We start from the raw sequence: 17,500 nt of genomic DNA on the forward strand, positions 1-17,500 counted from the left end.
TGAGGCTGTGTGTGTGTGTTTGATGACGTGACCACACGTTTGCGTGTTTGCTGAAAGTGTGTGTCGCGTGAAATCGGGAGCACGATGATTATTTTTTAAAGGATCTGCTGTGTGTTTATGCCAGCTCGTGCATTTTGGATATTTGAGCGGTGAAAATGAGAAGAAACAGGAGGCGGCGCCGAGCGCGCTCAGGTAGAGACGCTGCAGAAAAGGCCCGAGGTCGCTGCTATATTCGTCCTGTCAAAGCGGCGCTGTGCGTTTACTCAGTTGGCACAAACTTATCGACTCGTGCTCGATGGATTTCTCATCCCTCTGTAGTTCGGGCCCTTCGAGGTCGCTGTATTTGGCCGGGAAAAGAGAGGCGGTTTAGACGTGGGGATCTGTGTTGCTGTTTAGGATAAATCCATGGTGTTGTGCAGCGTCATCGATGAATCTGCTCATCGGTGACGCCGTCTGTGCCCTCCTGCCAGCAGAGACAAAACCTGAATAAACGTGTAACACAGAGGAGGAAATCGAGCAGCGACTTCCTGTTGATCTTTGAGCCTGAGAGTCAGCGGCTCCCTGTCTGTAAGCGGCTTACTCTCTCGCTTTTATCCTTTCTTTCTCTCTTCGGTTTTTCCTTCTGTTGTGTGTCATCTTTTCTTTGGCCTGTTTTCCCCCTCTCAGTGTTTCTTTGGGCTTTTTCCCCTCCTGGGATTATTTCTGCAGACCAGTCGAGCCTGATGCAGATCTGCCTCAGTAAATCTTACATATTCCACCGTCCACTCACCTCCCACTCGCACTCTTCCTACGCTCTCTCTCTGCTTCGGCGGCTCGAGCAGAAACCTGCAGATATTTACTCACACATCCGCACATTAGAATCACAGATCTGTTAGCAGACGGGACGCGTTTATTACGAGCGTGTCACCATGTCAATAATGTTCAGAGTAATTTGCCTCTTGGTTGGTTTCATTTTCAGCTTGTGCAACAGAATCGCACAACTCTGCAAATTAATGAAGCGCAGCTGACGGAATTGATGGAACACGAGAAGCCGAATAAAAGCTGGAGGTGAAAGGACCCAACGTTTAACCGACGACTCGTTCAGCAGTGAAAGCTTGCGTTTGGCCTCGGGGCTGTCAGAGCGCGTCTGCAGACGTTGGTTTGTTTGTTCTGCAGCTTTAATGCAAAGCTGTCGGCTGATGTTCACACGTTAGGACTCTGAATGTGACAGCATGCTGGAGCAGTGTCGTCATGATTGCCTCACAACAGTAAAGGCTGAAAGTTGAATGCATACAGAGCGTCTCTGCAGCAGATATTTCAGGTATGAATCGGTAAAATGTTGGCACACAGGGTTAAGCAGATAAAATCTAGTAACCTTATACCATCTATTTTTGATCCTAGTAATAATAATAAGTTGACTACTAGTAAAAAAGAAATAAATGATATTTTTACTAAATATTATCAGGAGCTGTACACTTCTAATGGACTGGTGGAGGAACAGAGGCTGTCAGATTTCTTCTCTTCTATTAAAATTCCCAGCCTGTCGGAAGATCAAAGAAGTATATTAGAAGGTAAGATTACATTAATTGAAGTTAAGCAGGCAATCGGCAGCCTTAGAGTGGGTAAATCTCCAGGTAATGATGGATTTCCATCAGATTTTTATAAGGTGTTTGTGGACGAACTAGCTCCAAGACTACTGTCGGTATATCAAGATGCGTTTCAAAGAGGGAGACTACCGTTTAGTATGCGATCGGCAGTGATCACGTTATTACATAAAAAAGGGAAAGACCCACAGCATTGTGGGAATTATCGCCCAATTTCATTAATTAATGTGGATGAAAAAATTATTTCTAAGATATTAGCTTTTAGGCTTGAAAAAGTTCTTCCGTATTTGGTGCATAGGGATCAGGTCGGTTTTGTGAAAAATAGAAGCTCTGCGGATAATCTACGTAGGATATTGCATATACTCTGGAAGAGCAGGACTAAGCTAGACCCTGTCGTTGCCTTCTCTTTGGACGCAGAGAAAGCTTTTGATAAAGTTGAGTATCCTTTTCTGTTTCATACCTTGAAGAGATTTGGTTTCGGTCCCTTTTTTAGGCAGTGGATTCAGGTGGTATACACAGATCCAATGGCTACAGTTATTACCAATGGGATAATGTCACCCTCATTTTCGTTAAGTCGGGGTACTAGACAAGGTTCACCCTTATCACCTCTCATTTTTGCTCTGTTTTTGGAGCCTTTAGCCATAGCTTTACGTGAATGTAAGAAAATTAGAGGGGTGGATTTGGGTCAAGAAGAACATAAAACTTTTTTGTATGCAGATGATATTTTACTGATTTCAACTAACCCAGAACAGGCCGTTCCTGCAATTTCCTCAATTATTGATTCTTTCTCTGTAATCTCTGGATACACTATAAATTGGTCTAAGTCTGAAGCTATGCCTATTTCTAAATTGTGTCCGCCTGTTATGAGGAGTTCATGGCATTTCAAGTGGATGCCCGAGGGTCTGACTTATTTGGGGATTAAATTGACCCCTGGTTTAGACAACATAATGAAAGTAAATATTTCCCCAGTGATTCAAAACATCCGTTCGCTGTTGCAGAATTGGGTTAAAATAAATCTGTCCCTTTTGGGCAGAATTAATTTGGTGAAGATGATTATTGCCCCTAAACTTCAGTACTTTCTTCACATGTTACCGATAGCAGTCCCACATAATTTGCTAAAGCTTTATAATACATGTGTAGAGGGTTTTGTGTGGGCAGGTAAAAAGCCATTGTTCAATCGGTCTAAATTATATGCTGCTAAAGAGAGTGGTGGGTTGGCATTGTCTAAGATGGTCTGGTATCATTATGCTTTCTCCCTCTCTCAGTTAGTTAAGATACATAATTCCTCTACTGATAAGCCATCATGGGTTGGGATTGAGGAAAGTCTTGTGGCCCCTTCGTCTTTAGAGGCCTTCCTTACTCAGAAGGGAAGGCCAGTACCGTTTAAAGATCCAGTATTGTCTTTCATGCAAGAGACCTGGCTTAGAGCTCACCAATATACCAACAGCAGCCCTTATCTCACCGCTAGAGCCTCTATTTGGTATAATAAGAAAGTATTAATAGGTAAGAAACCGGTCTGGTGGGAGGCCTGGGCTAGGACAGGTATTAATCAGATGGGGGACCTATTTGGGCAGACTGGCATGAAATCGTTTGCAGAAATCAGACGAGAATTCAATTTGGATCCAAGGGAAATTTGGAGGTTTTTTCAAATAAGACATTGTATTAAAGCCATTTTGAAAAATAATCTAGACCCTCCATCTAGTGTTCAGAAGATGTTTGCAACCCCTGACAATAACAGAATCAGGGCATCTAAATTTTATGGGAGCTTCAGAGAGGCACACGCTCCCAGTTTGGGGGGACTGAGGCGGTGTTGGGAGAAAGATCTGGGTATCCAGATCTCAGAGGACAGTTGGAAGATGCTGATCTCATCATGGTATGTCTGCTCACCTGAAACACAGTCTCAACTTATCCAGTACAAGTTGCTTCACAGAAACTATTGGACACCCAGTAAATTAGTCAGGTTGAAGCTCGCAGATAAGGACATTTGTTGGAAATGTCAGCAGGAAGTCGGGACTCTAGTTCATATGTTGTATACATGTCGGAAAAATGATTATTTGTGGGATGGGATCATCAACTTGGTGAATGATATTTTTAAACTTAATCTTTCTAAATCTCCAGCTATATGCGTCCTGGGCCTACTACCTGACGATAACACTCTCTCAAAAAAACAGAGATTGTGGATGCGTCTGGCTTTTATAACTGGTTGCAGGGTAATTCTTAGGCATTGGAAGTCATCCAGCCCCTGTTCTTTCAAGGAATGGACCGAACAAATGTCTAGGATGGCATCATATGAACGGGTTATGTATAGAATGAAGGGAAGAGAAGATATTTTTGAGCAGGTCTGGGGTCCCTTTTTGCGGTACATTGACAATGTCTCTTAGACATTATGATAAATGGTCTCTTAGAGGGATATTTCATGTGTCATTGGTATTTTGGTTGTTGTCTTTTTTTTTTTTTTTTTTTTTTTTTTGCACCAGGGGGTTTTACCCTTATTCGTTTTTGTTTTTGCTGATGTTCTCCAGGAGGCGGTGTATTATTTTGTTTCTCCTGGGTTTTATTTATTTTATTTATTTATTTATTTATGTAATTTTTTTTTTTTTTTTTTTTTTTTTTTTTTGGTGTGTTGTTTGTTTGCTTGTCTTAGTTTGTTTGTTTGTTTAGAAATGGACAGAGAACTGACAGTATGATTATTGCAGTTGTATATTTATTTATTAATGTTTCTGTCCATCCAAAAATATTAATAAAAAAAAAAAAAAAAAGGTATGAATCGGTAACGTCTGCAGGATTTTGCAAACAGCTGCAGTTGCAGACATGGTGTAGTCGATGGTGTCCTATTGAAACAAGCTGCATAAAGATTAGATGGTGAATCATGCAAAGCTGCTCCCAGAACAAAAGTGTGGAGCTGTAAGTCATTCTATAAAAGCTTTGATCTGATCCTCAAGGTTACTTTAAAATGTTTCGAATACAAACATGAGAACGGGACTGTGTCGATTTCCTGATCATGATCTGAATTAAGCCACGAGGAGTTAAAAAGGACGCACAGAGCCAACAGGTACACGTCTGAGAAAGTCTTTACACAAGTAGAAAATGTAAATCTATTGATACCTTAGAGCAGCGGTCTCCAACCTTTTTTGCGCCACGGACCGGTACCGGTCCGAGGCCCGGGGGTTGGGGACCGCTGCCTTAGAGGATAAAGATCAACTCTCCAGATGGTTCCTATGTGCATGTCAGGCTCCCAGACCTGTTTAGGATTCAGTTTAGCTCCATAGGAGGGATGTCAGGGTGTTTGGACACAGGTACGGCGCTAATTATGAGTCTGTGTCATCACAACGAAGATATGCAAACCTTCTAAAGGTCAGGTGGTCACAGGGCAGCCAGTGAAAACAAAGGAGGGAAGTTTGTAGGTGAAGGAACATAAACTGCTGCAGACATCACATCATCCCTCCCTCGTGTGTGTGTGTGTTTAGTTTCAGGCTTTGTGATTATGAAGACATGTCAGCTGGTCCTCACAAAGACACTGTGAGAAAGGGAAGGGTTAAAAACAGCGTGCATGTGTATCTCATACACATTCTGTGTGTGTGTGTGTGTGTGTGTGTGTGTGTGTGTGTGTATCAGAGATCTATAACCTGAACCGAGAGCACCGTCCCGTTAAAAGCTATCGATCGGGTCGTCCTTCTCCCCTCCCTCGTTCCATCTCGGTCTCTCTCGCTCTCTCTGCTCCCTCTTTAATCCTTTGTCTCTCGCTCCCTCTCCTCTCTCTGGGGTGGTCTCAGGTTCTCTCAATCATTACTGTATGGAGACAGAAGGCTGCAAGGAGGGAGATGGGGCTCATATGACCCAGCAGAAGGGACAGAGTGATGGAGGAAGGACGCGAGGAGCCGATAGCCGGGTCATGTGATAGTGTAAGTAAGTGAGGAGCAATAAGGATAAAAAAAAAAAACCCAGATTGTAGAGAGAGGTGACTGAAGGTGGGGAGCAAGAACGGCCAAAGTTCGAGCCGGTAATTGGAAATAGGAGGAGAGAAGGATGTGCAGAACATACTGAGAAAGAGGAGAATGGTGAGGGGGATGATGGGAGTTGACAGGAGGGTGTAGGTGCTGATGGGAGTAATTTAACACTTCAGTTCGATTGGGTGTCAGCAGGGACCCCACGGTTCCCCTTCAGCCAGTCGGCTTCTCGTTCTTCACCCTCGACCTTGACTGGAACAAGTTTTAGTGATATTTTTGTCAAATCGTCTTACGATATGACAAAAATCATGGACAATCCATAGAAAAGCCGCACCTGACTAAAAGCCGCAGGGTTCAAAGCTCGTGCAAAAAGTAGCGGCTTATAGCCCGACAGTTACGGTAGTTTGGGGCTTTATTTTGGGGAAAAAAATGTTTTTGCAAATGATACTTAACAAACTTCGGGGGGGGGCTCGATGTTAGCTAGTGTTACAGAAATGTTCCCAAATGTCACAGAGACGGGGGCGGTAAATGGGTGTCTTTATTTAGAGCAGCAGCTCTTTCGTGATGTAATTATCTCCTAGTTCTTCCTGTCCATTAAGGGATTTTTTTCTTTTTGGTGGGGGGTTGGGGGACTAGAGCTCCAGCTCATAGCTAATTCACTCATTAGTCCGATGCCAGCCATCCATTTCCTTCCACTTAGTGGCAACAGGCTTCCAGTCGTCCTTTTCCCCATCAAAGTTTTCCAGCGTCTCGCTCCTGCGGCCGCGACGAGATCTGTCAGTGAGGTCTGGGTCCACCCTGCCGTCTCCCTACAGAGGTCCAAGCTCCTCAGCCTTCCTGTAAGGGAGACCCAGACTCACTGTGGACGATGCTCAATCAGCCACTTGTATCCGCAGCGTCCTTTTTACCTCCCGACCCCAGTCCAGGGTTGGGATGTAGATCAGATAGATCCTCCACGTTCCCTTCACTCGTGAATGAGAATCCTGAAATGCTCGAGGAAGCATCTCTCTGCAAACCCAGAAGCAGCGATAAAGCGTTTCCTGGCACGCACAGAGCACAGCATTAATCAGCAACAATTTAATAATCACGCTTTTGAATGTAGTGAAACCTGTGCTGGTTCCAGCCTCTTAAATCTGAAGATTTCTTTGTTGTATGACTGCAGATTGTAATTTTTAATTTAACAGGGGATCTGAAGAAGACACCTTGGGATGTGAAAAACTGGAAATTTAGGCTATTTTTGACATTCTGGTGATAAAATGAAGAATAAACCAACTGGCAAAATGTGCGTCCCATTAATCAATAATGATAAAGGAAGAAAGCGCTTTATTCCTCGACTCTACTGTTGGCAGGATTCGGATTTATTTTTTCCTTTAATCGCTTCCGTTGAATCGTATCCAGAACCCTCGGTGGTCAGAAAAAAGAACAACATGCACAACTTTCCAGAATAATTTCAATGAGCTGCAAATGAAGATGATGTCGTGCATTTCTTTTCCTCCTTCTTTGGTGAATAAAGAATAATCAGATGCTCGAAAATGCTTTTTCAATTATCAGAATTGTTGCAGAATAATTTTCTGTCAATTGAATAATCAGTTAATCAGCTGCTTGTTAACTGAAAACATGCTGGGGAGGAGTCTGCTAATGACCAGCGTGAACATGCAAGCGATGAGTGTCTACGTGCTAATAGGAACCTGATTATTGTTGGAGGGGAAAAGTACTACAACACACACACACACACACACACACACACACACACACACACACACACACACACACACACACACGATTACATGTACTGCAGCAACAGTAGCTGGATCTGCAGCTGTCTAACTGAAGGACATGTTTAAGTGCTCATTAAGCTGCGTTAGTCAACCCAGCCATTACACTGCCATCAACACATCACCTCAGTCCGAATTATGAGATTTGACATGTAATTTCCTGTGTGTGTGTGTGTGTGTGTGTGTGTGTGTGTGTGTGTGTGTGTGTGTGTGTGTGTGTGTGTGTGTGTTTCTTTTGATCATGAAATGTAATCTCCGCCGAGGTGACCTGCCGAGCTTGAATCCTCCTCGCTGTCACTCAGCTGAACAGAAAGTGGAAATGGGAGCTTTGTGAGGATGGGGACTCACTTCTCACTTCTCAGAACAGCAGAGCTGAGATGATCCTTACATACAGTCTTCAAACCAAACATGTGACGTTCAATGATCCACATGTCCTCTAGTTCATGTAGTTTAGCTCTTTGAGTGCAGGCAAAAATGACTCCTAACCGATTAACACTTGATGTAACAACATTACACCTGGTGTGTGTTGTTTCCGTCCATCCTCCACACGTCTGACACCGGGCTGAGTTTGGTTTCATGTGAACAGAAGAACAAGAATGATCTGCAAAATGCAGTAATGTAACGAGTGCAGTACAGTCCCAGTCCTGGCTGTGATTTTAATATCGACATGATGTGGAATCGTCACCTTTCTTGGCAAGAACAGAACATCTGAATATTTGTGAAAGAAGAATTTATTGGGAGGAGCATTTACTCCTTTATTTAACTCCAGGAAGTAGCAGACATGTCTTTGTGTTGGAGGCAGGCATTTGCAATAATAGTAATAATGATAATACTGTATACTTTATTGATCCCCATTCACTCAGTGAAGCAGTGGGCAGCCACCAATCCAGCGCCCGGGGAGCAGTGCGTAGGGACGGTACCTTGCTCAGGGGTACCTCAGGGTAGCCGTTCAGTGGATTCGAACCCCCGACCTTCTGATCATGGGGCCACCTAATAATTTAAAAGTATTACAGGACACAGAGAGCAGTCCATTTTTTATTTTGTTGATCCGGACTTGCTCCAGGACGCTCTGACAGCCATCACACGTTTGATCTTTCAGTTTAAAAAAGTTCTAAAGTGGATCTGAATTCATGAGTGTGAACAGGCATGATTTCTGCTGTTAAAACATATAAATGTACATCATGCTTAAAATACGTTGTTTTCATTCAAATCCTGCTGTTTGTTTTCCATTTCTGTTGTTTTCATTCAAATTCTGTGGTTTTATTTAACCTGCTTGAGTGTTTTATGGCCGACTCCGAGCTTCTCTTTGTTCTGTTCTTCAGAAGCTGCCTTTCAGTCAAGCTGACCAACCAGTGTCAAAGACCCAGCATCATCTGCTGGTTTTTATTGGAGGAAATTTGGTACTAATACGCTCATATTGCAGTATTTCACACTGTGTTGGACATTAGATGAAGGAGACAACCACCCTGCAGCATTTCTGTTTCCAGACGATGAGTTTGACGCTCATCCCGCTGTGATAGCGTAGTTTGGGTGGAAACACGAGTAGTCCCAGGAATCCGCAGGATTTCAAAGGTCCCTTCAAACCTGAGTTTACTGCAGTTCCAAAGCAGTTTGAAGACCCGTGCAAAATAAACGACTCCGGTTCAGTGAGTGACGGTAATGAAGGACACGTCACAAAAAACACGTCATATGAATCTGACAACACAAAAACAACGGTGAGAGTTTCAAGCGCCTTCATGATTTCTGCTTCCCAAGAATATTGTCCCAATCAGAAATGTTTAGTCCTGCAAGCCCCGCCCACAAAGTTCCTGACTTCCTGTTTGAAAGCACTCTTGCTAGACAGTTTTGGGGGATAAATTAGGCTCTTCTCCATGAGTCTGTTCCAAGGTTTCTAGTTTTTGGGGGAGAACGGGATCTGAAATGTTTTTCTCCAACATTTTGCTATCAGTAACTTCCTCATGTGTGCCCGCCATACTTCTTGGCTTGAGAGGGTTTTTTCTGCTAAATCATTACAGAAATACATCAGAAGCTTAATGAGCTCACATTTCACCAAACTGAATTCATTCTGTGAGTTACAGCAAAACAGCTTACTGGAACAGTGCAGGCTGAACGCGTCTTTCACAGAGTATGGTTGGCCGTGCTCTCTGAAAGACATACTATAAATAGACTCAAAGCTCTCGCTAGCCTTACAATATCCATCCAGCTTATTCTTCCATCCACCCTTTCATCCAACCAGCTATTTTATGCCTCTTATCTGGTCCCAAGCTAGTCCAAACATCTGTCCCGGGGTCTCTCCCATCGTCCTGGACAAACGCCTCACTTAAGAAGCATCCTGATCAGATCAGATCGCAGTCGTAGGTGAGAGCAGGAATGTAGATTGAGCAGTAAATCGATGGCTTTGCCTTCATGATCTTCTCGCTCTTCACGCCAACAGACCAGGCTGCTCCTCGATCCTCGCATTATTAAGGTCGCAGTCCATAATGCAGCGCTCTCATTGAGGATGATGTTACTCTGGTACTTTGTCCATTAGGATCAATATTGGATGCTGTGGATCTTTCCTGATCCTCAGATGTGAGACACCCAGTCACTCACAGTCTTTAGGCTGAAAATTTTCTCCCTACAACAGAGAGCGGAAACCTTCAGCAGCCATGATAAAATGTTCACAGCGGTGGATATCTCCTCCTGGTTAAATGAGCCGTTCCTGAACGAGTCTGTGATGTCGATAAGTCCTTGGATTTGAGGGCAGAAACTGAGAAAGGAGGAAACGGCTGAACTCGGCTTGACTCCTTCAACTAAAGGCTGGTGAATTTTCATGCACGGCCTTAAGAATCAGACTCCTGATCTAAGTCACGCGGCCGCCATCACCAGCAGCCCCGAGCTTAATTTCATGGCCTAAAAGTAAGATTCCATCCGAGTTTATAACAAGACTATAAACGTGCATAAACAGTAGATGGGTCTGCATCCTGCTTTGTTGTTTGGTGCTGCGGGCTCATGCGCTTCAGAACATCTGAAAGATAAGGCGAGGAAAAAGAAGAGGAGCGAGAAACAGGGGCACTCTTCACTAAAAACATTTCTAGAGACGTCTGCAGTTCAGACGCTAAAAGAGGAAGTAAATTAAATATAACACTCTGAATGAGCAGGATGAATGGAAAGGGAGGGGCAAGAGGAAGCGAGGAAGAAGAAAGAGAGGATGTGTGACGTCTGTGCTGCCGTGTAAAAATAAAATGTGTCCAGTCACTCGGTCGAAGCGCTCGCCGAAAGCCAGCACGGCTGAAGCACGAAAATCTGAGTGCAGGCGAAATGACCGTGAACCCGGAGAGAGGAAGGTGACCCGGCGATTTATTCACAGTATACGAGCGCAGCGGACGCCACAGACCAGAACATAAGGAGGTGAAGTTAACGGTGTGAATGAGAGGGAGAGAAAGCAAAGGGGTGGAGGGGAGATGGAGAAACACAGCTGATAATAACTGATACTGTACACACTTTAATTACGTTTTTAATTTAAGCTACTCATTATCACAGTTCATCACTTACAATAAAATGAAAATCAAGTTTCTATTCAAATGTGCACAGATTTTAACTTCACGTGTCTCCGTCTGCTTGAATTTATCTTCATATATTACAGAACTGTTTTCACAGTTACGCAGTGGTGGAAACATAATTATGCTCAGAGGCAGGGGGCTTTTTTTTAGATGAAGTGCTGCACTAACCAAGAGCTGACAGACTTTAAACACATCCATAAAACATTTTAATAATCCTGTAGTCACTGCAAGTCACAAGACTCACATGTTTTTTCTACTTCCTCAACCAGCCAAATGTTTCCTCCCAAAACCAGCAGTTATCCAGCACAAGTGATAACTGGATTTTCAGAGAATAACCATATCGCAGACGCACGTCTAGACTCGGCATTTTAAAGCCTCAGCTTTACTGTGTTGACTGCCAGAAGTAACTATATTTAAACCACAGGGTGGATTAACCACAGTTGATGTTGGCAAGATTGGTTACGAACCTGCATCCTTACAGATGAAACGTATCCTTACATTAGAAGTATTTGTGCCAGAGCGTCCATGGCTGGGACAGGATCTACTCCTGGAGAATGAAACGCATGCTTGGTTAGTGCTGCCTTTCTGAGCCCAGAACACTCAATAAACCTTTAAGAAAAGGGTAGGATCCAAAGAATTAAGAAAATTTCATCCACCAGCACCCACCTGGACCCCAAACATCCTCAAGCCATGTTATCCGGTCTTTAAGGCTGTCGTCATTAGCTGTTTCCAGGTCCAAACTCGCTTCAGGTCCCAAAGTCAAATGAACACTGTGACATCACTGAGAGTTAAAAACTGTCTAAATTCTTTCATCTTTAATAAAATGATCGATTAAGTTTAACATCCAGGCATCCATGAAAACAGAATTTATGATGTTTAATGGAGTTAGAAGTTAGCAGGAAGTTAGCTCGCTAGTTAGCTAAACATGATATAGCATGTTCTGACTGAGAGATTTCTGAAAAATTCAAACGTACAGCTCTGCTATCACTTCCAACATAAATGAAGACAGAAAACTAAACAGCAGTGACGTTTGTAGGGTTACTGAAGTTGGGCTAGCTGGTATATAATGATGTGCTACGTGATTGCTAGCGACACAGCTATGTTAGCATAATATAAACACAGTGAAGCTGGAGGATGAACGCTAACTTTTTTCCACTCGATAAAAGTTAACGTGAGGGTTCCCGATGGTCAGGAACAAATGTAATCGCATGGCAGGATGCTGTAAACGGACCAAACTTCAGTCAGGAGAACAACTGAGATAATCCATCCACAATACGAGGTTAGTCATAAATATACTGCTGCATGGGCTGCAGCTACATCGTAAGGGTTTAAACACTGAGCTTTAAAATGAACAGTGGTGGTAAAAACCGATGGAGGCTGACAGTGATCACTGACTGTTTTTAGGGGCTTGTTGAGATTAAATAGAACAAGATACAAAACATTAAAACATATTAAAAACACAACAGCCTTAATAAACAGAGAGTAGTTTGGACCCAGAAGCAGGATTCATTCGTCATCAATTAAAGACCGTATTGGTCAGACAGCAGATGGCTAGCAGTTGAGTGACCACGCTTCCAACTTCACGTCAATAATAACAATAAACTATTCTTATAAGATGCATAATGTAAACATGCTCATTTAATGGTTGAAGTTGGGCATTTTAACATGGGGGTCTGTGGGGATTGGCTCCGTTTTGGAGCTAGCCTGAAGAGGTCAGTCAGTGTAAGTGGCTAAACATACAATGAAAACATTTCATTAGGCTCAGTGCACATTGATATCAGCCTGGAAACAGATCTAAGCATCAACAGCTGTGTGCGTTCTCCATTATGACTAAATAGAACCAGTGTTTGGCTTTAGAAGACGATGATGACATATGTTCTTCTTGATTATCTTCCATCTCTGTTTCACGGCTGCTTTCATTGGATAAAATATCATCATGAGAGAATTTCTGTTTGCTCTCATGTGTTGTTTATTTGCAATATTGAATACAATTTATTGCTTTTTCTTCCAGAGTGGTTTTGTGACCTGATCGTTCTAAACCTATAGATTCTGGCTTGAGGCGCTGTACTGGCACTTGGAAATGCTGGGCATGGAAAGTTGAAAGATTTTCATTGCCACTTTTCTGCTCACAAAGTTTCCTCGAGAATGAATTTCCACCAACTACCCGACTCACATAAATGTAAAAACTTTCACTTTTTAATGTGTCCTCTGGCTTTTTTTTGTGCAAATTCAGAGTTTTTGTCTGAGGGCCATTTGGTTATGTGGAGATAGTACTGTGTGGATTTATCAAAGCTTTTACATTGAAAACAGCTGCCTCCTGGTGCTGGAAATAAAGCTGACAATAGCAGAGAGACTCAACCATATGGTTAATTTGAGGGTCCCAAAGTGGCGAGCTGAAAATGGAGTTAAGCAGAGCCGACGGGGCTGGGATCATTATTCATAATCAGCAATAACAACGCACGAGCTATTCACACACTGATGATGTAAAAGTTCGTTTTGTTTGTCAGCGTTTGTGTCGTTGCTAAAGCTTTTTGTGCAGCCTTTATAAAGCTTGGATGGATCCTAGACTGTAACTCTAAAATATCAGTAACTATACCCTAAATTGTATTTAGAGTATAGTTGGAGTTTACAGTAATTTGCTGCCATTTTTATTTATAATAAGCTTTCCGTAAGTTAAATTTGCAGCAGTTCTGTGATTCAGCTTCAGCAGGGCCGTTAAAATTTCCTCTGCCGTTGGTCAGTTATTCTCTGGTTTCAGTTTACAGCCCATATTTTGCCACAATCATTCTGCCAATTACAGCCATCTGCTGTATAAATGTACTGCAGTATCTTACAAAATATTACTGTTGAAATATGTGTTAGTTGAATTGTAGGGGCCCTTCTTTTTCTCCGTAGAGGACGTGATATTAAGTGTGCAGCTACTGCAGTGTGTGCTGTGCATTAGATGGAGGAGGTGCACAGAGATATCCACAGGCAGGAATGATTTCCTGTGTCATTCAGTGGTGCATTATGGGTAATCTCTCACTGAGTGAGCTCCTGTGACTGGCCAGCACGTCATGGAGTAGGTGGGAGGTGTTGTCCAGCATCGTCCTCATCTTGGACAACATCCGCCTCTGCGACACCACCTTAAGGGAGTCCAGCTCCGTCCCCGTAGCGTTACTGGCCGTGCAGATCAGTTTATTGAGTCTGTTGAGATCAGCAACAAGTCAGTGGTGTAGTGGGTGAACAGGAAGGGGAGAGGACGGGCCCTTGTGGTGTCCTGGTGTTGCTGACCACCTTTGTGATCTTCCTGTCAGGTAATCGAGAATCCAGGACACGAGAGAAGCATCCACCTGCATCGCTGTCGGCTTATCACCCAGGAGGGTCAGCCCGATGGCGCTGAATCCACTGGAAAAGTCAAAAACGTGACCCTCACAGTGCTGCCCGGCTGGTTCAGATGGGCGTAGATACGATGATGGCGTCCTCCGCTCTGAGGCGGGGTTGCTAAGTGAACTGAGCGGCGTCCAGATCTGGTTGTTTGTTCTTTATGTGTAAAATTATTGTTCCTCTGCTGTGAACATTAGTGTGACTCCTTAAAGCTGCTGTGAAAACTGCCCTCTGTAAAGTAGCTGAACTGCTACGTGATTTGTGAATCAGACACATCAGCCAATCATTGATTGTCTTTCAGTGTCTGACGTTCACACACTTGTGTTGCTGCTTGATCCTTAGTTCACTTCCAACATCTGTAGAAAGGACTCGTCTCCTTGGCAGGTGCTGACAGGAAGTGTCAGACAGACTTAGAAAAGTGTTGAATATAATTCTCAATTAGGCAGCTTTTCCTTCCACAGATGTCAGTGTGCAGCCAGCCTCCATGTGTTTGAGTCAGGCAGTGCTCGGACTGCTGCTCCCTGTCACTCGTGTCAGCACTGCAGCCTGTGAACTCGTGCTAGCACCGTTAGCACCCCGGTCCTCCTCAGCAGGCAGCACTGCTGAAAGCACATCAGACCTGCTTCATTGTTATATGTAATTTAATGAGTTAATTTACAAATTATTCAATCAGTTTTACAATCGTCACTTTAAAAAGAAAATACAAATGTGCACACATAAAAAAAATGTCTCTCGTGTGGAAATCTGTGTGCACGACGTCCTAATAATCAGCGGGATGTTGTGATGCTATCGTGATGTGAACTCTGTATTACCTTAAGGTGTTTACAGATAACACCCAGATTATCTATATGCATGTTAATATAACCGAGAGCAAACAAAACAGGTGCTGATAAGATAAGATGGAAAATTGGATGAGCGGCTGATACAAAGGAGAGAAAGGAAAAGTCAAAGAAGGCAGAAGACATGAGACGAAAGTTTGACCTGATCCAAGTTTGGAAGAAGTGGGTTATTAAAAGTGTTCCTTCGTATGAATGATGGAACTAATAAAAGTCTTTGACACTGAGGTTCGAAAAGAGTCGAAAAAAGTGAATGAGCGGGAAAAGCAGGCCGGCTCTCCGAGCTATCGATCTGAGCAAAGTCAATCTGCCGCTTTCGTTTGACCTTGAAACAATGTCATTAACTCTGATGAGGAACAAGCTGGAAACAAACAGATAAGGAAGAAAACAATGATCGGTTATTAGCCACTTAGAGGTGGAGTGGGTAATTACGGGGACCAGGAGGCATACAGTGCTGCCAGGGCCAACCTGAGAAGAGGCATCAAGACTGCCAAGCAGCAGCACAGGAGGCGTATCGAGGCCAGGTTTGAGAACAACACAAACCCAAGGCAGGTCTGGGAGGGCATCAGGGCTATCACGGACTACAAAAGAAGAACACCATCACCCTCAGCCGACAGTTCTACTCTGGCTGAGGATCTAAATCTCTTTTATGCCCGTTTTGATAGGGAGAACACCGACCCTGTCCTGTCCCCTCTCCCCTCAACCGACCCTGCTCCGGTCCTGAGCACTCATGAGCTGAGGCGTGTGTTCCGGAGCATTAACACCAGGAAGGCGGCCGGGCCGGATGGAGTGCTGGGCCGGGTGCTAAAAGACTGTGCTGCGGACCTGGCGGACGTCTTCACCTCTATATATAACACCTCGTTGTCCTGTTCACTGGTACCATCCTGTTTCAAAGCAGCAACCATCGTTCCCATCCCAAAACAGTCAAATGTCACATGTCTGAACGATTTCAGACCTGTGGCACTCACCCCCATTCCCGCCAAATGCCTGGAGAGACTGGTCATTAAACACATCAGAGCTGCTTTTCCACCATCCCTGGACTCGCACCAGTTTGCATACAGGGAGAACCGGTCAACCGAGGATGCGATCGCCACAGTGCTGCACACATTACTGAAGCACTTGGAACACAGGAACACCTATGCACGGCTCCTCTTTGTAGACTACAGCTCGGCTTTTAATACCATCCGGCCATACAAACTCCGTCCCAAACTCCACCAACTGGGACTTAACTCCTCTCTGTGCAACTGGATTGTGGACTTCCTCACTAACCGTAGACAGAGTGTCAGAGTGGGTAAGAACACCTCTTCCACCCTTGTGGTCAACACCGGTGCCCCTCAGGGGTGTGTCCTGAGCCCTCTGCTATACACTCTCTTCACCCATGACTGTATTTCCTCCTGCGCGTCCAATCTCATTGTTAAGTTTGCAGATGACACCACAGTGCTCGGACTTATATCCAACAATGATGAGACAAACTATAGGACAGAGGTGCAACAACTAGAGTCATGGTGCCACGACAATAACTTGGTCTTAAACACCAAAAAGACCAAGGAGATCATTGTAGATTTCCGGAAGAGGGGCCATAACAACCATCTGCCTCTCTTCATTGGCAGTGAGGCGGTGGAGAGGGTGAGCAGTTTTAAATTCTTGGGGGTAACTGTGACCGAGGACCTGTCCTGGGGCAACCATATCACCTCAGTTGTACGGAAGGCCCAACAGCGCCTCTACTACCTGAGGAGACTGCGGAGCGCACACATTCCCAGATCTCTGATGTTGAACTTCTACAACTGTGCCATCAGCAGCGTTCTGACGTATGGATTTCTAGTGTGGTTCCCCAGCTGCACCAAGGCCGATCAGCAAGCACTCCAGCGGGTGGTGAAAGAAGCTGGCAGAATTATTGGAACAAGTCTGCCAGAGATCAGTAATATCTTCCCCACTCGCTGTCTGAGGAGGGTGCACAGTATCCTGCGGGACCAACATCACCCTGCGCGCCACCTTTTCCATCTGCTGCCCTCAGGGAGAAGGTACAGGTCTATACAGGCCAGAACATCCAGACTGGCCAACAGCCTGTATCCACAGGCTGTGAGGCTCCTGAACTCTCTGCCCCCCTCTCACGGACAATAACCATATCCAACTTCTTAATAGCAATGAACTGGTCTGCATTGGTGCATCATATCTTTATTCTCTTCCCCCTCCTGCCCCCCCCCCCTCTTTCTTAAATAGATAACTATCATATCTGATATCATATCTCACAGTACAATAATATTGAATGGGTTGCATTGTTGTATTTTGTCATGTTTCTCAGGTCTTTGTCTGAATTTCTACGAACATTATTGCTAAGGATTGTCTTATTGCATTGGAGTCACACTGGGTTAAATATGTACACTTGGGTTTTAAGGGGTATTTATTATTTTCTTCTTTTTTCTGGGTTGTATGGAAGCCCCAAACACAATT

The 17,500-nt window shown here is 44.1% G+C and overlaps 1 protein-coding gene across 7 annotated transcripts in view; it reads left to right on the forward strand.

Moving 5' to 3' along the window:
* The window catches only part of pcbp4 (poly(rC) binding protein 4), a 202,743-nt gene that overhangs the window by 47,220 nt on the left and 138,023 nt on the right, over positions 1-17,500 (forward strand). Inside the window, exon 1 of one of the 7 annotated variants that reach the window (XM_082533459.1) lies at positions 5,468-5,485. The exons of 5 other annotated variants lie outside the window; for them this stretch is intronic. The gene's annotated coding sequence lies outside the window, so the exon portion shown is untranslated. Of the gene's footprint in view, positions 1-5,467; positions 5,486-10,308; positions 10,696-17,500 lie in introns of those variants that run through there. One more of the 7 variants, XM_082533460.1, reaches the window with a different exon arrangement.

This window comes from Aulonocara stuartgranti (assembly GCF_965226115.1).
Source record: "Aulonocara stuartgranti genome assembly, chromosome: 5".
Classification (NCBI taxonomy): Eukaryota; Metazoa; Chordata; class Actinopteri; order Cichliformes; family Cichlidae; genus Aulonocara; species Aulonocara stuartgranti.